The sequence below is a fragment of the Penaeus monodon genome, chromosome 17 (genome assembly GCF_015228065.2).
Source record: "Penaeus monodon isolate SGIC_2016 chromosome 17, NSTDA_Pmon_1, whole genome shotgun sequence".
Taxonomy (NCBI): domain Eukaryota; kingdom Metazoa; phylum Arthropoda; class Malacostraca; order Decapoda; family Penaeidae; genus Penaeus; species Penaeus monodon.
Window position 1 is genome coordinate 28,396,494 of NC_051402.1, and position 7,500 is coordinate 28,403,993.

The window sequence follows — 7,500 nt, forward strand, 5'->3', positions numbered from 1 at the left end:
ATGTATCTAAGGCCATCTTCTGTGCGCGTCATAAATGTTATTCCAGCATTAAAGTTTAATGTGTGTGCATGCACAATTGCTTTTAATTCATCTCTGGAGCAGATGGAGTTAAGCTGCCGTTAATATTTGTTATAAGCAATAACGAAACAAATTCTGATATTTTTATGTCAAAGATGTTTGTGAAAATTCATCACTACATATTTATACAAGTCGTGGGATATTCAAACTGCAGATATAACTATTAACAGTTAAAAGAAAAACAAAAAGAAAATCCCACAGAGGATTCCAGAGTTTAAAGACACAGAAAAGGCAATGTTATTTCTAAAAAACACTCCCAACTTATGCAATATATTAATCAAATAATGGAAATTTGTTATGATCCTTGCTAGCAACATCCTGAAAAAAATATCCATTTGGTTATCAACATTTACATTTGATATGAAACTTGTAAAGGATGAACACAGATGCCCCCTTTTTCGTGTAAAACAGCAGATTTACTAATAATCGCATTGATTCGTGTGCCTAGCAATGTGTCTTGCATATTCTGTGCAAGCACTGTGGATTTGGATTAAACTATATTATCCTAAATGGGACCTCAACTCAAGGAGCAAGCTTTGGCTTCATATTAGAATTAAAACGAGCTTTTCTAAACACTAAACCTTCAATTTCATTTCCTCTATGGTAAGCTAATTTATGTTCGAATTAAAGTATCTTATCCTTTTTAAGAGAACTTGCTTCGTGGTCTGAAAAATAGACTTGTTTCTATAAAGGAGATCAATATCATCACTAGGGAGCTAACGCCGGTGGGGGCGCATAGCCTCATCCACCTTCGTTTCCACCTATGAGAATCCTTCATGGCGAGCTGTCTCTAGCTCCTCACAACAGGTTTGATCGATCTGCCCAAGTCATGACTTCCTAGGTCGCTGCACAGGCCTCTCCACCCAGGAACAAAGACAGCCTGGTGGGCAGGATCATTCTGTAAGAAACAATCCGGGTATAACGGCTTACTCTTTATTTCTAAGAGTTGACACACACAATATAGGAACACACAGGACATGTCTATTTATAGGTATGGCTGTATGCTGGGTAGCAGTCAGGTCAGCTAGCCCGGAGGGAGAGGGCGAACCCGGCCTTACCGTGCCAGGTGCTTGACACAAACTCTATGGTCAAAGGAGGTGAGATATAATTGTTGACTACGCCCTTGCTGAGTTAATGGTTCTTTTGGGATTTTTGGATCCACATGGAAAACAGCCACATGGTCTACTGGTAACAGAAATAGACCTCTGCATATGTTATATTCCGTGAGCCGACCGATCTCAGATTGGTCAAATGCCTTCGATGAGACACCCCCTAGCCGACAAGGGTGACCAATGGGGTTTCTTGCCCGTGCATTGACTTGAGCCACGCCAACAGCGTTCATGACCTCTGGCATCAGCCTTGACCCAAGCGGACACTCGACTTCGAGTCGCGGCCCCGTTCGACCGCGGCCTCCCGGGGGCCTACTGGGGCTTCCTTGCCCGGGTCCCTTCTTCCACACAAGCCGGCCATACCAACCTCGGTCCACACTACTCTACCATTATAATAAACTCGTGAACCTGGACTGTGCGTTTTACAAGTCCCTCACACCGGGTGGCCGTAAAGCCTGAGTTGCCGATCGCAGATTGTTCAAGTAACAGGTTCTGTATCATATAGGAGAAAATTGGTGGATTCACGTATAGAGGAATGAAAATGCCATTGATACTTTACTGAATTGTCAGGAAGGACTCATCCCAAGTGTCTAATGTCTTATCAACAAGTGATCTTATTAGTGAAAGAATAGAAGAATTACTCTTTTCAGTGAAACCGTTAATTTGGGGTCAGTAAGGTAATATATGAACTCGGGTTACATTCATAATCTTGCAGTTTATCTATTACCTGAAATTTTAATCCATTATCACAAGACAAATACATGGGAGCAGAATATTTACAACAAAAGTCATGAAAAGCTTGAGCTATATTTGCTGAATTATTTCGTACAGGGACAAACACAAAAACGAGTGAAATTATCAAGAAATACTAAAAGTAACGATTCCCATTGCAAGACGGTATGATAGCATGATACAAGAGATCTTTTAAAAGGGCTGGGATATTGTACTTTAAAGCAGGTGTAGGCCCATTTGTGCTTCCATTACAGTAAAGGCACTGTTTACAGGACTGCACATGCTTAGTCATCTTGTAGATAAGGTGTGGGAAAAAGTGCTGTTGGGATAAATTAATTGTTTTTTTTACCACATTGCTTCAGGATTTCATATGTTTCTATGGTTTATGCCTAGACTTGTAGGAAAGTTGACCGTTGTCATCGAAGTATAATTGACTAACTCTAACGCGTCGATTTGGACGAAGTAGATTATCGTTCCGTTACGCTTGCTGAATCTTGTCTTCTGTAGGGTGGTCTAGTAGATGCGTAGATGAAACAACCAAGCCGGAGCGCCGGGAGAACAGGTATCTAAATTACGGTGACCAGTGATGTGGTGGTTATGACGTGCAGGCCGGGTCCTGGGAGGCATGGCTGTTACCCAAGAGTGGTGCAATGTCAGAAAATTTGTGTGATGCAGGTGGGTGGGGAAGTGGAGTCGGGTAGGTGAGCGAGGGGGGCGCATGATAGTTCGTTGGCGACGATATTGTATTTCCTGGGTAAATGCACAATTGTGATGTCAAATGCTGCTAAAATCTCAATTTCGCGCATGAACTCACGCATCCAACAATGGTCCTTGGCCTTAAATAAGGTGAGGGGTGTTTGATCAGTGCGAACCTCTACCTGATAAGTTCTCTAAAATGGTGGAGTGCCCATGTAATACTTAGTAATTCACCATTCCGTCATGTGGTAACGGTTATCTACAGAACTGAGCATGTTATTGGCGAATGCAATGGGCTGTAATTTACCAAAGGCCATTATTCTAGTGGAGTACTGCTCCGAGCCTGTGGTGAGGATAAGTACCAAATTAAAAGTGAAAGCTTTAAGTCCCAACTTTAGATTATTAAATGTATCATTTTCCTTGTCATTCCACTGACAATTACCATCCTTTTTGAGGAGTCCAGAGAGAGAGCCTCCGGGCTAGTACAGTGGTAACGTGTTCGGCCTCTCATCCGAGGGGTCGGCGGATCGCACCCCGCCCAGGCGCGAGAAGTTGCAACTGTCGCCTGGGGGTTACTGCTGTGGCTGGGCACCACGGCGGGTAAGGACTAGGTTCAGCCGAGTCAGCACCTGCTGACACACGTGAGCGAGTCGGCATTAGTCGACACAGGCCGGGCTCCCCTCATGGCATAGTCCGGGCGAGGCTAAGCTTCGCATATCGGACTTATCTTTATCCAGAGAGAGGCTGCAAAGGACCCATAGTTTTGAACGAACGGCTATGATACCAGAGAGATTAAGAATGCTCTGGTTCTGAGGTACAGGGAAATCGACAGACATTACGTGCTATACCTCTAAAAGATAAGGAACTCTAACTTCAGTCTAGAAAATTGACATTTGATCGAAGACCTGCCACAATTTCTTCACATGTTCGGGAAGAGAGAGCAAGCAAATTAAAACATCACATAAGTAAACGAGAACTTGATCGTTAATTAGTTCTGAAAGCACTAGTGACATCAATCTGCTGAATGTGAAGGGAGAATTGTGAAGATCGAAAGGACGCACTTGAATGGGACTCAGTGTTCCATTCAAGTTGAAAAGGCTATATAGGAAATATTATTGTGTGCCATAGGGACCTGTAAAAATCCTTTGACAAGGTCTTTTGTTGACAAGACCTTGTTATTAGAGCTTATGTCTTGTAGTAACAACCTAAGATTAGGTATAGAGAAAGGTACTGGCACTGTTTTATTCAGCTTTCGGTAATCTGCTACTTGGCAGAATGTTTTTCAGAACAAGTAATAAGAGAGAAGCCCATGGGGAATTACGGGGCTCAGATTTTTTTTTTTTTTTTTTTTTTAATGCCTGTCACTTTGTGAGAGGAATCCAATAGTGTACATATAGAGGCTTAGAGGTGGTTTCAGAATAATATAGTGGTGAAGCAGTGTTGTTTTACTGATAAGGCATTCCTTTGTAAGCTGTACACTTCGGAATTCCTTGAATAAATTTCGCAAAATATCATATCCCGCAGGAAAGGAATTTTTGTAAAATATGCTTAGGGATATAATCATTAGGGGAGGGAGTTGATGCCGAGCAGTGAAAATTGGGGAAAATTAGTCATAAGATATAATAGTTTAACCAGCATTTGTAGCTAATGGAACAGTGGCCATATTAATTACGGGTACCTGATATTTCTTATCAGTGATCCAATACAGGGAAGGAAGTGTTGCACAACCTCTCACCTGTATATTATTAAGTAAAACCGTCTGCCGAAAAATAAGAAACATCTATCAGTAAATCATAAAATGCCGGGGTAGTTGTAGTAACGCTAGATTCTGTATGGTCTTTAACGGATTTCATGTGCTAAGATTGTTTTAATGGGGTTGGCAGCTTTGGTGCTGGCTTAATAGGGAGCGCAGTGAGGTGAAGAGCAAGTGAATGATGGGTGGTAGGGGGATAGGTGGGACAGGAAGATGTAGGGTGTGAGTTCAGGATGAGTGTACTTATGAGAGAAGTCATTAATTGCAAAGGGTGTGTACAAATATTACAATTAATAGTATCACTTCGAGGACGGAGTGAAATTCCCATATGAAACATAAAGTCATGCCCTTAAGAAAGATGCCCAGGAGCGAAATTTGACTCCCTGACAACAAATTTATGAGTCATCATGAGGGATGCAACTAATTGATATAATGTAGTGTATTTCTACCTATACTGTGCTGGTGGTATTGCCCTGTCTGGTCTCATGGAGCTTTTCCCTAAAATATGGCGGTTTGCTTGTTGTTGCTGGAGCAGGTGGTGTGTCTGTTTTACCTGGTCCATGGGTGTGGATGCGACCCATGGTAGTGGTAGAATGGGGGTGACTGGCAGGTGTCAACGCCATGACCTCTCGCACAATAGCTAAAACATTGGTCAGGAGTAAGTGCCCAATTTGTGAATAGGTTGGTTGTGCCTAGGTGAATTAGGTGGAAATGAATTATGACTGTGTGTTCTTTGTGCCTGTGTTGTATTTGCTGTAATGTTTGTGATATTGTGTTCCTGTGTTATTTTTGTTATATGGAGAATTAGGTCTGTTTTGCCTTCCCTGAGAGTTATGGTTTTGTTTCCCCTAACTAATGTGTTTTTTTTTTTTTTTTTTTGCTTTGGTCTGGTGACAATTGTATCGATTTGTGTGTTTATGTTTGGTTTAACACTGCGGCAACCGTCAGTTTTCCCCTACTATACTGGTAAATTCGCTGGGTAACTGAGAAAGAGTAACATTTGAGCAAGGTCTCCAAACTTTATCTTGCACTGATAGGAGAAGGGAAACTGCCAGTATTGACTTTACTATATACGTCATAGTGGGTAGGTGTGTTTCTGTAAAGGCGGATTTGAATGGGAAGTTATGGCTGTTGGGAATGCTTGAGACCCATTTCAAAATCCCTATTATGATTGATAAATGATTTAATATCTTCTGACAAGGACACAAGTGTCTTGTAAACTGGGTACGGTGTTCTGCATCTAATGATTTGAAAATTTTGAAAATTACTTTAAAAGAATTCCATATACGCAGCTCTGGGCGCATGGTTTTGAAAACGTCGAGGGCATTTCTCACGTTAACTCTAGACGCCTTTCTGCCGCATTTAAGCATGTGGTTGCAAATAGTGGATCGTCCTTAGACGAAAAAAAACATACACTCTATATCTTCTAATACAGGGGTGGTAGTCCGGCTGAACTTCTGTCTGATATTAAATGTTTGATGAGGTTCGAAAGTCATGGTGGAGGAGTGGTGATTTAAGGAAGAAGAGTCAGTGAGAGAATCTAGGGAGAGGGAGAGCTTATAGGTGGAGAAGTAATAGTTGAAGGTCCAGTGTGAGAAGTCAGAGAGTGAAAGGGTGAGAGCTGCTACCAGTATGAGAAGAGTATGATTAAAATTATACCTTCAAATAAATTACATAGGTGTCAAAAACAGTGCAAACAACAAATTATATTATAAGATCAAAGATATATATACACTACAAAATCAAAAAGAATCAAATATAGCAAATAAAAAATACATGTGTGTAAAGCTAGGTCGCAACAATATATCAATATCAATGAGTAGTGGGGAAGGAAGGTGTTCCAGCAGAGGTAGAATTCCCGAATAATGAGTGGTAGTTCACCATGAGCTGGGTTGATCTCGGCGGTACCAGATAACCGACCCTGGATGGAAAACCAGGTTTCGTCCTGCCCCGGTTAGGGGCAGGACGTTCCATGTTGACCTCAGGTCGACTCTGTCCCTTCGAGAAGCAAACAGGTAATATCCGCCCCAGAGTCGGGTAGACAGGGACGAACTGAAGTCGATTTTTCCTTGGCAGATCGGAGCAGCTTAAGCCCGCGAAGAAAAGGAAGGGACAAGTTTCCTCTAACAGGCTCACTTGCTCCTGCAGAAGTGGTCAATCATCACATTCTATGTCTCTGACCTGGAGATTATTAGGTGAATGGGTCAGACATATATGGTTGCTAATGTCATTTTAATGGTCCGACAAGATTAGGTCAGATGTTCAAGCTTAGTGTCTCTGATATACAGCTACACAGAAAACTATTGTTAAAAAATAATGCTAATCATTCTGAAACTGCTAGGAAACTGTTGGTAACCCTGATTTTCTCACTACTTTTGGCTAAGTGTGGCATATCGCAAATTAGAAAGCTATAAATTTGCAGGTAATTTATTATATGCTATAAGTTGTTACTAATCAGTTAACTTTCTTATATTTTTTTAATACTGAGTTAATCGCCATGACACGGGAGAAGACAAATGTTAGGCATTGCCAGACGATTGAGATGACAGGTGCTACTCACACACATTATTGCAATCATATTTGCTGCCAAACCACAGTTAAGGCACCAAGGCATAAACGCTACTAAATCGGCTGTCAAGGCATGGCCTTCCTCACATCATAGGCATTCCCATGCTTGCAAGGCATTGTTAACGACTGCCACACGATTGCGAGTGTGGTCCTCACGCATGTATTTTTACATGGCTTAGGAGTGTTCACGAAACCAATCCTTGACAAAACAGCTGGTATGGATGGGGTTGGTATCCTGAATAAGATCTCGTTCTGTAAACACCTTAGCCCTAACTGTTGGTAGGAAAACCTCAAGGATTTCTCAACATATCTGCTGCCAGTAAAGCGGCCAGGGCCGACATCTGTTAATTCCCCAACACCACTCACATACATCCACCCAAACAACCCTGCAGAGATTCGGCCACTCCTGATCACGATCACATTCTCTGGTTCAGATCTGTTAAATACCTATTAGATACATAAATATACATATATAAAAATTTATAGTGTTCAGCTCTATTGAAACAAACAATTTTCTTCAATATATCGAGTGAAGGGAAGTTGAAGATAGGAGGGGAGGGGGGG